Below are 17,816 nucleotides of genomic sequence, written 5' to 3' on the forward strand. Positions count from 1 at the left end.
TGTGACAGCGGTAATATTTAAAGATAGGATCGTAATAATTACAAAGTGTAGGCATACTATATGTTATCAGTTATAACTTGAATTTGTCTCTCTTGAAGATTAGGAGTGGAGTGCATTGTGTTTGCTAATATAAGAATTTTTATGTGTACTTTGGTGAGGAATCTGTGTTCAAGTGTCTTTTAGCAATTGAAAGCTAAAAATGAAAAAAATCAGAATAAATTAATGAATTCAAATGTTCAATTTTCAACCTCAGATCTGTAAATTTGATCATATTGCATTGCCTCTTTGTAAAGTGGCCTGGGGCGGATGGGGGGGGGGAGAGGGGTGTTGGCAGTGTGCAGATGGTGCGATTGCATCCCCCTAAATTGTATTAGAAAAATAATTGTATTATATTGTTGATATGGATTACCGGAAAGATTTTTAAGGTATATGAGTGCAATTTCCTGGCACCTAGATGTCCATATTCTCAAAATTTGCCCACCTCAGCCCCAACTATGGTGGCGCTCAGGTGGGGTGGACTCTCGCGTACCCATCTGCCCTAGGTGACGATGCATTAACTGCAGCAGCTGCCAGTATCTAGAATGCTTTGTTTTTCTTTACTCGCTTTCAGTTCAGTAAGTGGAAAAAAAAAAAAAACATGAAAGCTCGTTTATTTAATGTTGCTATAACATTTTTTTTTTTCAAACATAATTTATGTAATACATTGTTCATTTTATGTTATTGTCTATTTCATCTCTCTACCGCACTTCGGAATAGGTTTTCAAGATAGATGCTTTAGTATTATTATTACCCTGGGAGTATTGTTACGAGAGCACATTTTAAGATAGAAAATCATAAAAGAGCTGCCGTGAAATGAAAGGTTTTTTCTTTATGTGTATGCATGTCTGGTCAGATGAAACTCATGGAAACTTTGAGCCAACAGGAATCCTGTTTTTGCAACTTAGATATTAAGCAATGGCCAGTTGTACTCAGCCGTTGTTTTATGATATTAGTCTTTCTATTGACAAACAGGTGATATTTATGGTTTTTATCACATAATTGCACATTTAACCACAAAATGTGTTTCTGAAATAAGTTTCATGTAACTCAGTTTTAGTGTTTTCTGTCATGTTTAGATATTGTCATCCACATAAACAGTTCTATATATACATAATAAAATTTATTAGCTTTTCTTTCGTTCTCTAATTTTTTTACAATATTGAATAAATACAATTTGGTATACCAAAATTTAAGGAACCAACTTTTTTAAAACATAAATTATGTAATTCATTGTTCCTTATATGTTACTTTCTGTTACATAGACCAATGAGCCTCTGTATACTTTTTGAAATCACATGAAGTATTATGCAACACCAAAATATTGCACATTAAATAAGGCTACCATATAAAATTCAGACAATATCAATTGAATAATACCATGTATTAATCAAAAAAATTAAACATATTAAAGCTCAGTTTACTAGGAGCACCTTCGTACGTTATTAATTACTAACGACTTAAGTACCTTAAATTAAACATGTATGTATCTATGTATACATAATTATTGGTTATAATATCACTATACCATTTAATCATGTACTCAGTTTACAACTAGTTGAACTTATAATAAAGTATCAAAGCATTCTTGGTACTTCATTGGTTGCTGCCAGTAATTGTGTGCTCAATTTTACTACTTAAATTAACCAGGTTATATTTGTTGAGTGGATTGATACTTTATCAAATTGATGTTTATTTTCAATGTCAAAAATGATTAAATACACTATGGCTTGATTGGCATGATAAGATTTTCTTGACATTTGATTTATAATTAAATTAGCAGAGAAACATTATCTGAAAAGCTATGTTTCAAGTAGGAGAAAAACAAAATATAGTTAAAAATATTTTTTGTTATAAAATATATACGAAAGATTTTACCATGGGTTTTTCAACTTTAACCATGAAGGCCCAGATTAACATAGTGTTGGGGGTTAGGTATAGGGAGGTGCGTTGTTATATCTTTTATTTATTTATTTTTTTTAAAGCATAAACATTGAGTAAAATGTAATGATTATGTAGTGATTATGCCAATGAGTACTTTATAATAGGGAAGGAGGGAGGGGATTGTATGTAGAAAAGAATTATTCATTCCTGTAGTCTTTTTTTTTTCATTTTGATTGTTTTTCTGTATTGTACTTTTTGCCATTTTTATTCTCAAAATTTTTATTAATTTATTCCTAACTTTACACACTTTTTAAAGATAGAAAATAATAATCGTACAGCAATATGATGGAACTGCATATTTCATCACATCCGATGACATTAGTGGAGTATAATGTTGATCCTTTTTAAACATCTGTATGTGACTAGCTTGATTTGTTGGTTTTTCTAGTTTTTTTATTTAACAAAAACGGTATAGTCATTTTATAATGCAATACAGCATCGTGGATCTTGAATTGTCATTGACTTTTAGTATGACAGTATGTAGGCTTAAAAACGTAGCCCAGGTTGTCTTGATCTGTTGCAATCTCAATTAATGATAACTGTTTTTTTTAGTTTACTTTGAGATGTATATTTTCATTTTCATTTTCTGAAGTATGTAAATCACATTGCTTGCACTGGCCAACCAGCCATGTTTATGTTGGTCGCACTGTCAAAAACGTCATGCAGTTTTTAAATGTTGGTTGTAATATCTGTTATAATAACAGAGATATTTTAACTTGATTCTGATGAAATTTTTTTGTTTATTTTCTCTTCTGAGTATAATTATTTATTATTTAACTTTTTTTATTGCAAATCTGTCCTTATGGGAGACCAGTAGGCCTACCTACTATTGTATATTTAATTAAGCTCTCCAATAAAGATTTAAACAGAAATTAAATAAACACACATACTGTGAGATTGATCTGAAGTGAATAATGCTTCATCATCTCATAATAACATAGACCTATATATAGTACTGTTGATTTCTGTGATGTGACTCATATGAAATAGAGCTCTATCGAAATCTATTTATGAAAGTTTGTCCCATCATTTCGGAGGTTAAATTTATGCTCAAGTCTTGACGACAAGGCTTTCCCTTCCTATATCTATTACATTTCACTCATCTGCAGTTAATTATTCAACACTCGTCAATAATAATTGATTTTGAGTAGATTTACAGCTTATTAAAGTGTAAATATCCTGAACTCTTGATTATGTGATTGGCCATTATGTACTGTGGTTCATGAGTTCATGAAAAATGAATTATTCAACATCAATGAATTAAAAGTATGTTAATAAATAGATGTAATAATATATTAGACTTATAACATGTTTACCCGTGTCTTTATGCCTTACCTATTAAAAAGATGAAACTAAATATATGAAAAAGTAATTGAAACCACACAGAATATAATCATGAGTTCAAAAAATGAATTATTTATTCAACATCAATGAATTAAAAGTATGTTATTAAGTCAATGAGTTAAAAGTATGTTAAATAATAGATATTATGAAATGTAATGTAATTAAGACTTACAACATGTTTACCTGTGTCTTTATTCCTTACCCGTAACAAAGAAGAAACTAAACATAAGAAAAATAATCACACAGAATACAATCAGTTCTGGGTTCATCCCTACTTTTCTACAGAAGCTTCCATTCATATTGTGTCCCAAACAGCTTCCCCCCACAACCCCCACCAGAAATTCAAGGTACCCCACTGATCACAGGAGGGTTAAATTTAAGACCCAGGGTATTAGAGCAACACAACCACTAAGCCACAATACCTTGTTTACTAAATTAAAATTGAAATTTCATTATTTTCTCTGAAATGACAAATAATCTATTTTTAGCATAATTTGCTCTTCGAGGTTTATAAATGGCCTGTTAAATTTCATCTGTCATCAAAAATATTATTTTTGCTTTCAGAATCATATTTGATATTCAAGAACCCATGTCTAGTGCAATCATTTATGAATCAATTGGTTGACCAAATGGACAAATTAATTATAGGACTTAGCAGTCTAACATTTGTTGAAAATAACATTCAAATACAGTCTGTCAAATTGGTCTACTGTACTTAATTTCAATCTGGAAAACAACCAAAGGGAAAGAAGGGTTTTTTTTGCAGTAAGATCCTCACTGACACCCAGTATCCATGATCTGATTGGGAGGTGAGAAACACAAAGATCCAATGAATAAACATTTCTCGAGATCTACAGTGGTTACGGTACCTATGTAAGTTTGTTTTTCAATACGATTTTTCCTATACCAATCCAATCCAAATCATCTATAAAGCACCTTTTTTTACAGGTACGAAGCGCTGCACCCCACACACTTAAGCATCTCGTAACCCACAGGCAGTCATGATCAATGCCCAACCCAAGCACAGAATAAAATAAAATAAATAATGCAACAATAATGTAAATAAAAAAAATAAGGAAAAACGAATGAAGACTATTGATTAAAGAGGTGAGTCTTTAAGTTAGACCTAAAGACAGCCACAGAAGTTGAAGATCGAATGTGCACTGGAAGGTTATGCCAGATGAGTGGCACCTCACACGGAAAAGACTTGTTGCCAATACCTTAGTTTAATATACGCCATTTGTATTAAGTCAGATAGTGATCCTGTTTAATATTACTGTATGTCAGTGGCGTAACATATGGGCTCTCAGGGAGCGAAGCCCCAGGCCCCAATAGAAAAGGGTCCCCAGAGATCCTCCCTACTAATAAGCAGCACTCTTCTAACAGATCCTTGACACTACTGTATGGTCCTGTAGAAGACACCCAAAACTATCAAATTAAATTATAGTTATACGCTACAGTGTTGTGTGATATTGCACTGCGAAGGGGGCCCCTTGTAATTGACTACCATTTTCATGGGCGCCCCAACACTTTCTCGAGCCCTGTGACTCATCGTTACGCCACTGTATTATGTATCCATGGGGTTGTACAGTACTGGGCTCTGAGCAGAACCCTGATAATCCAGGAATTGAATCTAAGGAGGTACAAATTTATTTCTAGGTCGCCAAAATGTCCCCCAAGAGCACCAGAATTAACTTACAGAACAACAGCAATTTTTTTTGTACTACTTAATTTCTGTCAAATACTTACAAGTATATGAATTATTTTTGAAAAATAAGTTTTCAAGTGACAAAAACAATTATTGGTTAAATGTTCAAACAGGCAGTTTTGTGTGGTAGGCGTGCAACAGGCTAATTTACATAAAATAAAACCCTGGATTTAGACCAAGAACTCAGGAAATTGTTACAGTTTAGCAAAATCACTAGTAAAACTTCATTTTGAAGGATATTCTACCATACAATGCTGGCTGGCTTGATTGGAATGGAATGATATGCTTGTGTGTATGTGTCTATCGGTTGTTGGATGAGTGCCTGCCTTGAGCAGCTAACATTGGTCCATCTCTAAAAGCCTGGCAGGGTGCCCAGACTGAGGATGCCTCCCCAGGACATTGCATCTACTGTGACTTGACTAAATAGAAGCCTGGGTTAATAGAAAGAGAATTGATAGTTTAGGTATGCATCATTTGTCTAATTTTATATTAAGTAATTTTGCCAATAGCCATACTTGTTTTCTTTATACACAATAAGAAGGTAGTAAACTGTCCCAGTTCCCTTTGCCATAGTTTTGAATATTTGATATCATTAGTACAAGCATAAACTTTAAATTTTAAATGTCTTTGTTGGAAAAAAAATTATTAGACTGCTTAGTTTTCATTTTGTAAAATTAAATAATTATTAAAACATTTAACAACCACTTTGTTTACATTTCAACTTTTGTTGCATATCCTTGTCAATGTATTCCATCCAATTTATTCCTTTCCTCATCATCATCAGTGAATTCTGAACATTCTTATTCAGCTCATTCTTTTTCCCTCATGTTCAATGCAACCTCATCCTCTTCATCTAGCACTTTGTTATATTTCTTATTCTCATCAATACTTCCTCATGTGCTCATCCAGCTTTTTATATCCTTTGTATTTCAGTGCAACCTCAATCTTCTTATCAAGAATCAAGAATATTTTATTGTCATCAAACAAACAAGTGAACAATGAAATTTGTTTTACTAGTTGCTTAAAACACTAAGAATGACATAAACTTAATTAAACACACAGAATATAAAAATATAATTAACATTGAGACTAAAATAGCTTAATTTTTTCCAAATCTTCATCAGTGCATCATCTTTTTTATCTAGCTCTTCATCCTCATGCACATCATCCCTCTCATTCAGCTCCTTTAATCTTCCTTCCTCTTCTAATTGCATTCTGTTCTCCAGCTCATCTAGTGCTTCCCTCTTTTCCTCATGTTTCGCATCATTGAATTGTCATTATCATTTGATTGCTATTTAGATTGCTATTCGTTGATTGGTGAGTGATGAGTTGCGTGCTTGTACTATGATTGTACGCGGTATGACTAACCCGCTTGGCAGGATGCTGTGACTTCATACAACAGTTCTGTGCTTTGTGTGCAGTTACTGTTGCCATTCAGAGCTGGCCACTTCCTTAATGAATTACCTCCCATTAACTAGTGGCGCCTACTACGAGTGACATTCGTTATGATGAAAGAGCTCAGTCGTTATGTAATTACCTTGCTCTATGTGCAGTACTTTACCATGCACATATTGCGTACAGTTTTTTTTTACATAAACATGTAAATGCTTGCCTGGATTGGTAGCAACTCTCTGAACTTAAGTTTATTTAGTGTATATCTCTATTTTTAGGATAAGTTTTTTTGAAAGTATACTTATCATCAGTGGTGGGGTCCAACATGTCCGACAGCGGTGTACGAACCAAGGGGCCGACTAGAGCCTTGGTCAGGGTCCGAGAATTAAAAATCCCTGATAGGAATCACAGGGAGAGTTTTTATGAATTATGACCCAAATTGTGCTTTTAAGACCACAATATTATAGGGATTGGCAATCAAAATAACATTATTTGGATAGGCAAATTATTATTTTTGGTCCAACTACCTCGTCATGGTGTCGGACAATGGGGGGTCCAATTTTGTCTGACAAGGGAAAATGCTTCCCCCTTCCCACTGGCACCACCACTACTTATAATATCTTATATTAATGAACATCTCCTGATATATTTATGTCTTTCTTTACTTGTTTTAATTAAATATTTTAGCTATATTATTTATATAGGCCTATTATAATATTCAATCTAGAAACCCACTACTTTATTAACATTTGTTTTTTTAATTTGTAATCTTGATATTTTAAAGTTCTGGCCATACTGTCATTGTACCCATAATGTTGTGACCTTGAATATTTTGTGGGGAAAGGGGGAATTTTCTTTTTAACAAAAAAAAACTGTTTTTAGTATTTAGTATTTTTCTAATGTATAAATTGCCTAATGTTCTTTATATAGGTATATAAATGACTTACAGTCCACTGCATGCATGAATAAGATGCAAACAATTACTACTCTAAAATGCATTAATTAAAGCCCTCTATACTTGAAATTTGCCTGCTTAGCCTCTGTAATCTGGCCTGCAAGCATATCAACTAGAATTGAACTAATGGATGTCCAACTCTGGCTTGTGTTGCTACAACTTCAACCATCAATCATAGCTGCTGACAGTCTACTTTGATATCACATTAATTTCATCTAATAAATATGTGTTAGCATTTCCAATTAGCAATGCTAAAACAAAATATTTTATGCATTTGAAATGCTAATAATGTGTATCCCAGGTGAGGTAATATACTTTGTCGATGCATTGGGACTTGTAGTATGCACGTATAGAAAGACCATTACTTTTACCTAGTATATTTTGTTCAAATTAGGTATTTTATACATCAGCAATTCATTTAATCATTATAATAAGTATTAAGATGACCTAAAGAGTGATACAAATCCACAAGAATAAGTCACAAGTCAATATTTTGTCATATCAATCATTCTTTTTGTTCATTCATTCATTCATTCATTCATTCATTCATTCATTTATATATTTATTCAATACTTTTTTCATCAATACATTCATTTTTTCAATCATTCTTTCATTTCTACATTTATTCAATTATTTTTCAATGCATTTTTTCATTCATTTATGTACTCCTTCATTCATTCATTCATTCATTCAATCAATCAATCTATTATTAATTAATCATTCATTTATTCTTCCATTCATCCATTTATATACTCATTCAGTCATTCATTTTTTTGTCCTATGTTTATTCAATAATTCATCATTTATATTTATTCATTTACAGGTAATTATTTAATAATCCATTTATATGTTCATTCAGTCATTCTTTCATTCATTCAGTATTTGTTCAATCTATCAATCATTCATTCAATCTTTTATTTAATCATTAATTTATTTATTCATCCATTCTTTTATTCATTTAATTTTTCATTAATTTATTCAGAGCATTCATTCAATCATATATTTGTTCATTTATTCCAATTCTTCTTTCTTTTCTTTAAAGAAACTAGGCGTATTGAGTATCTCAGTTTTGCATTGTGTCTGTAGGCTTTGAAAATAAGCGTAATTATAATATAGATGTTTCTCAATACTGTATAATTGCACTATTATCATTATTGGTGCTCTTCATGTTTTACAAATTTGTCTTTTTTTCTGATCTCTGTTGTTATATTGTTTTCAGTGCATTGTGGAAAGTACATATCCTCACTTACGACAACTTTACACAGTGAGTGGCGTTTATAATGTACTCTTCACACGATTACACAAGGCTAACACTTTAAGATCAAAGTCAAGGTGAAGGATGCCAGTATTTACACACAGATGAATAAGTAATAAAGTAATTGGCTAGAATTCCACTTATTAAGCAAAAAAATATGTTTTTTAAACCTTTTCATCTTTTTTTTGAGCTTTCCTTTTTATACTTAAAGGGACAGACCACCAAGAAAATTCTGCAGAAAATTCAAACATACTTTTAATCAATAAGTTTCCACATGTGTCTATATAATAGGATTGGTAGGTATTGTACTACTGTTTTCGGTTAATTATTTGCCTTTTTGTTTATTCTTTCATTCATTCATTCATTTATTCATTCATTTACACTAGTAATGTTGCGTGAGGCACTTTTTTAGTACACTTTTTTATAAGAACCAGTAAAATTTTGCCCGGGCTCAATGTTCTTATTTTCTTGCCAATTTCAGGCTCAATATGTTCTTACTTTGTTCTTATTTTTACATACTTTTCAAACATTGAAAATTTTTATTTTACAGCAGTATATTACTGTACCGTAATAAAGAAGGTATTGTATAGTATTATATAGTCACATATGCCTACTGCACATAAGGTACAGATACAAAACTTGTTGGTTTTTCTATTTTATTTTAAAAAGCAAAAACCTCATTTGACATTTTACCTCGGTCTCAATTTGTTTTTATTGTTTTTAATTTTTAAGCAATTTCAGCCTCAGTGTTCAATATAAAATGTGTTCTAGTTTTGATATAAAGTATTTATGCCTACACCAGCCTCTCTGTATTTCCCTTTCTCATGTTCTCAAAAACTATGTGTTATGCTCCATATTATATTTGTACAGTATTGATTTACTCTAGTTTATCAACAATTACCTATTATGATGTTACCCAGACCACTCTTCAAAAAAATGGCCAATTCAATTCAATATCTTGTTTCTCTTTATATAGGTTGAAATTCATGCTAGCCATGAAATTTCTCAGTAGGCCTAGTCTTTGTGTAGAAGAGTTGATATGCATACAAAATAGCTTAAATGATTTGCAATACTGTAATATAAATTCAATTTAATTTTGTGTAGTACAGTATTTGATTAAATTTAATTACTGTTACTACATGATTTATATTGTTTTAATACAGAATCAATTAGTTACAGCTTGTATTTCATTACTTATCCTTAAATCTGCACTGATTTGAGTAATGGTAAGAAGAGCTAAGAGGTGAAGTTAGAAAAGGGGAGTTAGAATTGAAAATGGATGGATAGGGGTTTAGTGTATATCTTCTCCACATCCATCCCTCTTCAAATTTGTCATCAGTGCATTATTTATAAAGAACAATAAAGATTGTATTTTCTTTACCAGTTAATGTTATCAATATCAATACGGTATTCAGAAGAATCTAGGAAATTGTGTTTGACTCAAACTTCTGCAAGCAGAGTGGAACAAATTGCAATCAATCCTTAACATTGAATAATGGAGGAAGCAGGGTATGCAAAAGGGTTAATGCAGCATTTAGTGCTGGTTTCTGATAGGTCAATTTTATTTTTATTAGCTTACTGAAATTATAACAAAGTGGCACATTGGTTGTAGCTGTAAATTTGATATCCTTAATTTTGAAATATCTAATTTGAAAGAGTTGTAACAATCGTTATTCATTATTAAAGGTCCTTGGATTATTATGTTAAATGATAATCTGTTATATTAACTCGGTTTTGATAGGAAAATAATGTTTGGGTAAAAAATACTGTTATACATGGGTACCATTTTTTTTCCTTTAAAGGTAAGCCAACAAAAATTTGCATGCAAGGATTAAGATGTTATTTAAAAGTAATTTTGTCCTGGTATGAGTTCAGTCTGGTACTGGTACGAGCATTTGTATTGCACCTTTTCCTATCTTTTATAAAGTGTACGCCAAATCTCCAAGCTCAGGGAAAAACTCAGAGCAGAAAGTAATACAGGTCATTGGATTAAAAGCCCTATATTACAATCATGTAAGGTGTGAATCTTCAACATTGGTTTCTCAATTCTCTGATCGATTGTGTTGCACAATATAGCACTTATGTAATGACAAGTTCTTTATTTACACACAACATTCTAATTTCAAATGCAGTGTTTCTCCTGCTACAAAATTGCATCACCTTACAGGAAATTCTAATATCAAACTTTTTATTTATTCTTCCATAATCAAACAAACCAAGTGTTTCCAATTAAAAGTTCAATACCCGATTTCTTTTCAACTAATACAACACAACAAAGTAAATATTTTCTCAGTAACAATGATCCAATACCAATATTGGATCTTTATACAGTATACTGGATCTTCACAAGATGCTTGGAATGAAAGATTAAAAATAACCAGGCAATAAAAACATGTAATATAACTAGTAATAGTAACCATATTAATAATAATGTTTGGCATACTTTATTCTTAATATTTTAAACCAAAGGGCTAATAACATAAATACTGTGGTCATTCCAAGTGGAAACAGTAACTAATCATGTACAGATGTCAACATCTCTAATGGAGGGGTTAGTTCATACCTAATTTAATATTATTTGATTAATCATTCTGAATGTTCAACCTCTCCGGGGAGCAACATAGACCTATTACATGTAAAATAGAATATTCACATCATACTAGAAGTCAACTTATACATTTTTAAGTTGGAAAGTTGGTATAAAGCAGTGGCGGATTGGCCTGTCTTTAAATCGGTCACAGGCCGATGCTCTTCTGGGGAATGGTGTTGTTTTTAAAAGAAAAATTGATATTAAGTAATATGATCAACACTTTGTATACGTTAATGATCTACCCACAGTTGTCTGCAAAGCTACAGTCTCCATGTATGCTGATAATACCGCGATTCACTACATAGATGAAGATATTGAGCATGTGACAAAAACAATTAATAATGATATGATAAACATTAAAAGATGGCTCATAAATAAGTTTGAATATAACGAAAATTGAATATATGATAATAGGCACTAGGCAAAAGCTATCTAATATATCTAATGCACAAATTAATATAAATATAGATGGAGAGTCTATCACCTAGTTGACAGTTGCAAACATCTTTGGTGTAGTTATACAGTAGATAAAAATCTTTCCTGGTGCTCTCAGATTGACCATGTAAAAGGTAAGGCTCTGCAGAGCTTATATTATCTGAAAAAAGCTAATCAAATTCTTCCAAAAGATTCAATGCAAACTATATAAATCACTTATGGCTCACCATCTTGAATATTGTCATGTCATGGGGACGTTCACATAAAACTCAAAGCAAAAAATCTCCAAATTCTCCAAAACTGGGCAGCTAAAATAATGACAAAAACATCAAGAAGCGACTCCAGTACACAAGCTCTGCAAAGCCTTAAATAGATGAACTTAGACCAAAGACTGCTCATAAATGAGGTCATCACTATGTATAAGATAATGAATAACCTTGCACCTCCTTATTTATTCAACAAATTTATTATCAGAGATAACTTTTTTCAATATTAGAAGTAAACCAAAAGTATTACTAAAACCAAGAACTGACTATAGGAAAAGAAGCTTATCATATAGGGGTGCAAAAATCTGGAATGATATTAGTGAAGTCCTCAAAAATGCTATTAATGTTAATATATTTAAAAAAATGTTTATTGCTACCATGTAAAGACAATTTTTGTTTATCCATTGTGATAATGTATTTCTGTATATTAGCTTTTGATTTTTAGTTTAGTTTTTAATTTCTGTTAGTTCCTTTTGGTAATTTTTTTTTTATCATGTAGATGGGTGACAGGCATTTTGGAACCTGGATGTTTCACGACGCTATACTGCAGTTGCTTCGAAATCTGGACATTTCATAACCAAGGCATTTCAGGTCTAAAAATGTCCAGGTTGCGAGGTACCAGTGGTGGAGTCACTGGGGGTCTAGGTTACATAATGTCGACATTTCCATATCGAATAGTTGTATTAATTGTATTTTTGGTTTTCTTTAAGTTGTTCAATTATGGTATGTTAATTTCAATTTGTTAATTTTTTGCTTATCCTACATGGACTTGTAGAAGAACAACTCTAGTTGAAACAAGTTTTCCCGTGTTAAAATAAAGTTATTATTATAGTATAAACAATATTATAAACTGTATTCATATAAATATACATCTGAATACTCGGAAATGGTGTGAATAGTCTCTTTTACCCCATAATATTGAAATGTAAGTGCTTCATTGGCCCTAGTGCCACACTTTTATTGGACCTGTACACTAAATACTGTATGTGGATCCCTGTCTGCCCCTGGTTTAAAGTGAACAGAAAATGATTCGTTTTCACCCAGCTTTTAAAAATTGCTGTTATTTATTATCAGTATAGTCTAGTAAAGGCTCTTCTGCAGTTCTTTCTCAGATTGCCTTGTCCTTCCGAGGAAATATTAGCTTTTCAGAGTGTATTGTATAGATTAATGTTGTGGATTTTAATATACGTTGTCACCTCGATAAAGCAGGGGTGGCGCATGCACTTTCTACATTATTAGTAGACCTCAAAACTGACAACTGATTAAATAAGCCTTTGAAACCCCAAAATTGTCAGGTTTCGGTGGCTTTTCCTCTGGAACACTTTTGAGTTACGCCCGACCACACCCACTTCTTTTCGTTGGGAACATCAGCCCCTCGCCAGAAACCATGGACCAAATCATGGCGCCACAACTGCAATAAAGACACAACCATGTAATATGTTCACAAACTATTTAATACAGAAAAGTATCGACTGAATCAGAGATTCAAGCGAAAAAACAGTGGTGAACTTTCGACCCGACCGGCAGGCGGCACGTCTCAAACAAATTAATAATCAAACCCCATCGTGTTGGTGCAAGTTAAAAATGTTATGTGCCTATTGTGTCATTGTGTTGTCTTTGGCCTTTGTAATTTATTATTAAAGTTAGACATCAATCAACATTATATTAAATAAATTACTAACATAATAGTACAGTATATAGGCCTATTCAGGCATATAATAAGACGTGATTTCAACAGGTATCCATTTCTGTCATTATAAGGCACTTGCTATTAATGTTTCAATAAAAGTGCATGCATGTTATAAATACAACGCATTCAATTGTACACCGGTTATATCAAGTTTGACATTTGATAGAAACCATCACATTACAAGTTCGCAACCGGTAGCGTAAACCCTTTTGAAACGAATAAAACGAATTTATCAGACATTCATTGTGCAGTAATTCATTCATGTTTGAAGGCTGTGGCTCCACAAATCAGTTGTATAATTATTATTAATTATGAAAACAATAATATTAGGAAATATATACAGTACCTTGTTGTCGAGGGCACTGTAAATAGAACCTGAAAGTGAAAATGAAAACATAAAATAAAAATAAAAAAACCCCACCAAGGTTACCTTTGAACATTTTCTAATTACAGGATGGGATACTGATATGTAGCCTAAAAACCCATCTCTGCTTTGTGTGAGCACTTGACAACATGAAGCCATCTGCTGATTGTCACGCGGCAGTCTAAGTCGGTCCTCTACGTGGACATTTTTTCTTATTCTAATTTTCCACTGAAAGCTAATAAGTTACTTAAGTATACAAAGTAAGCAATCCAAATGCAGGTCTCCCTCCAGTTAAAGACCAATCTGGGACTGGAGTTTACTTGGTCTTTAGCAGCTTTGGTCTCTAATTAGATAATGAAAGACATTTGTTAATTTGTGATCACAGAAAAGTGGTCTTTAATTGGAGGTGGATTTTATTTGGAGAGGTTTTTAATTGGAGGGAGATCTATATACATTCAAGTTGTTTTTATTTCATCACAGACAGTAACTTTAACTGTGTTATAATACCCAAGCATATCGGGACTGAAAAACAAAGATATAAAAACATTAATAGAAATTGAGGCAATTTTCATCAGTGAATGTATGGTGATTAAAAAGATATTGCTATGAAATATTACTTACATTTGAAATGCAGGCCAGGTTTATGCAACTAATTGCCAATTTGTTATAAAATGCTATGAAATAGATTAAAAGCTTTTATGATATCTGGGGAAAATGAATTCTTTGTTTATATATCAATGATGGACTAGTTTCGGTTGCCAATCATCTGCTTTGGTACTTAAATCAAATGTCCAAGCGGTTAAGTTAGGGGCACCAAAACCTATAGTACAGCCATGATATCAACGCTTGTTTGAACGGCATTCTCGTGTGTGGTTCTGGTGGAAGGACAAGTCTTTTCAGATAAGGAAACCATAGCCCAGTGTACACAATTTTGCGCATGTGGACTTTGAAGAACCCAGTAAATCCTACGAGACAAGTAGGGGGTTACCTCAGTGTACTGGTCCATAAAGCCCATGTTGTGGACAAACGAGAGTAGCTAGTACCGGTTATACTGGGTAGCTCAGACAAAAAATGACCCTTAGGGGAGAAGTAAGCCACTCGCACCTCGAGCGATTTGAGATTTGCGAATAAAGCACTATATAAATCTAACTACATTAAATTACATTGATAATATTTATGATTGGTTCAAATAGCAAAAAAGAGCCCGGAACTAATATAACTTGAAGCTGAACAGAACCAACAAATTTAGTGCAAATCTAGAATGGTCTTATTTTTGTGAACTTTTATTTGAGATTGTTTTGTATCATACACTATTTACATGCTACAAATTATTGTATTTTTAGTTAGGCCTGTGTATTTTTGTATCGTAATGGTACAGTATTGTACATGTGTGCTACATGGATAATATTTATTATTTTTTTAATCAACATATCGTCGTTCACATCACGAACTAACACAATCAAAGTAGATTGTGTTAGTTCGTGAAATCACAGTAGCGCGTCAAAACGAGCGCGTATTGGTTGTCAAGCAATTTTGTATTCTTTACCACACAAAAAGTCCAGATGTGTATAAGAGACAGATATATTTTATAATTCTTTTTTGCTGATTTACAGACTTGCACAAAAATAATCCTTAAATTGATTAATACACGCCAATTTAAGTGTAAATGCAATAAATATAGGAATGAAATTTTATGCATCTGTTAATTGATGAGGAAAACATTTTAAATTGAAAGCTTTTAAGCGTAAAAAGTTTAAAATATAAAATGTTAATATGCACAGAGAGTATCTTTTTGTAGTAGTCAATGTTGCTAGCATGTCACGCTCAAGTTGTTAAAAATCACCGCAAATCACCTTATTTTACAAGCTAGCACCCCACACCTAATTATTGAGGCCCACCACTTCACCTGTGCGCCCCCATCTGCCCTTCCCCACATTTGAAGACTCTTAAATGCACTACTGGTAGTAGTCATTTGGATTCAATACTTTGTCCTTGATTCATCAGGAATGAACAATTTGTCAATAGCTGCATTTCCACAGAATCATGTGCCTAATTGTGCTTGTTACTGGCTTTAATGTTGTTGATGTAAGAGTCCCAAGTTGGAAGAAGCCACTATGGGGCAATATGGTTTATTTAGGTTTCTTAGCACATAAAATATTACATTGTGTTGCCTGTGGAAAACACTCATGGAGACGACAAATACGTATACAGTAGTAAAAATCTAAATTTGATGAGCGCTTGCGGTACTGCATTGATCGTGCAAACTTCTGACCAACTTCTGCAAATCACAGAAGTTTGACCCCTGTAGAGTGAAAAGCTATTTATGAGCCTACATCCATTATGCCTTTGGAAAGAATGTAGGAAAAAATGGCCCCGGTAAGAATGGCCTCGGTAAGAATGGCCCCGGTAAAAATGGCCCAAATGACAGGTAGGTAAAAATGGCCCCAATGATAAAATTTTGTATCAAAACTGATTTTTTAAACTGAAACAATTTTGTTTTTATAAAGAATCTAACATCAAATAAGTTGCCATTTATATTTTACTTTTTTCAGGAATTACATATCCATAGATAAAAAAATAAGTCATGAATAACATTTTTTAATTTTAATTTTATTTTCCATTTAAATGTTGAAAATTAGCAACAATTTAATCAATAAATCAACATAAATCATGCATTTGTTAATACTGAAATAGTTTAGTTGTGGCCAATTTCACAGAAGCGAAATCACAATTTCCAGAAATTTTTAACTTCAACCTGGGTATTGCTAAATCCCGCAAATATAAGTTGTTATGAACATCATTTTTTTTATGAGATAAAAGGAGAGTGCTACAGTCATTACTAAAGGGCTTGAATGGGGTTCACTGTGTTTTTGGAGGTTTGCGGTATATTTTTCACACAAAAAAATCAGCATTTTAACCAAAAAATAGGTTCTTATGAATTTATTTAATTTTCTTATGGATATACCAAGTGAGTCAATCACAATTACATGGTTTGGTTTTTACAGAGTGTTTTTATGAGGTTTGTGGGATTTAGCAATGCCCTTTAACCCTACCATAATACCTTACGCTGATAATTACATGCCATCTTAATTCTTAGAATAATTGCAATATTTAGATAACTATAGAAAATTTGAGTATATCTTAGTTTACTTTATTTAGTATAGTTTTGAAAAAATTAAATTGATATTTTTTGAGTGACAGTTTACGAGTATTTATAATTATGATGAATTTAAAAAGAACGAAAGGATTCAGAAGAAAATATACATACAAAAAACTTTCACATAATTAAGACCTGTCTTCTTCTTAAAATGAGTTATTTATCATAGCCATGTGGCCCAATCAAATACATTAAAATACATAAACTATGAAACAAATATTTAACAGAATACAGTGGCAACTAGCACTTTATAGTATAATTGTGAATTGTGATGATGATAGCTTATTTATTACTTATTTTTTTTAATCTAAGGATTATTTTATTCATTTATTTTTAATTATTCCTGCAAAAAGTATTATAAATACTTCCATATGTGTTTGATCCAATGACCAGGGTAGTAATGTAAAGCGCTTAGAGGCTTTGTAAAGGCATGAAGCGCTATATAAGAACGACATATTATTATTATTATTATAAATGGCAACTTATTTGACATTACCAGTAGATTCTTAAAAGAAATTAAGTTATTTTAGTTTTCAAATATCCATATGGTTTATTTTGATTTATTAATTCAATTTTTACTATTTTACTATTTAGTTTGGAGATTTTAAAAATATCATTACTGAGTTTTATCATAATGATTTATTAAATAAATTTTTGCTATTTTACAGCATTTAAATAGT

The sequence above is a fragment of the Anneissia japonica genome, unplaced genomic scaffold (genome assembly GCF_011630105.1).
Source record: "Anneissia japonica isolate Jap-2015-1 unplaced genomic scaffold, ASM1163010v1 scaffold1511_len2985839_cov193, whole genome shotgun sequence".
Classification (NCBI taxonomy): Eukaryota; Metazoa; Echinodermata; class Crinoidea; order Comatulida; family Comatulidae; genus Anneissia; species Anneissia japonica.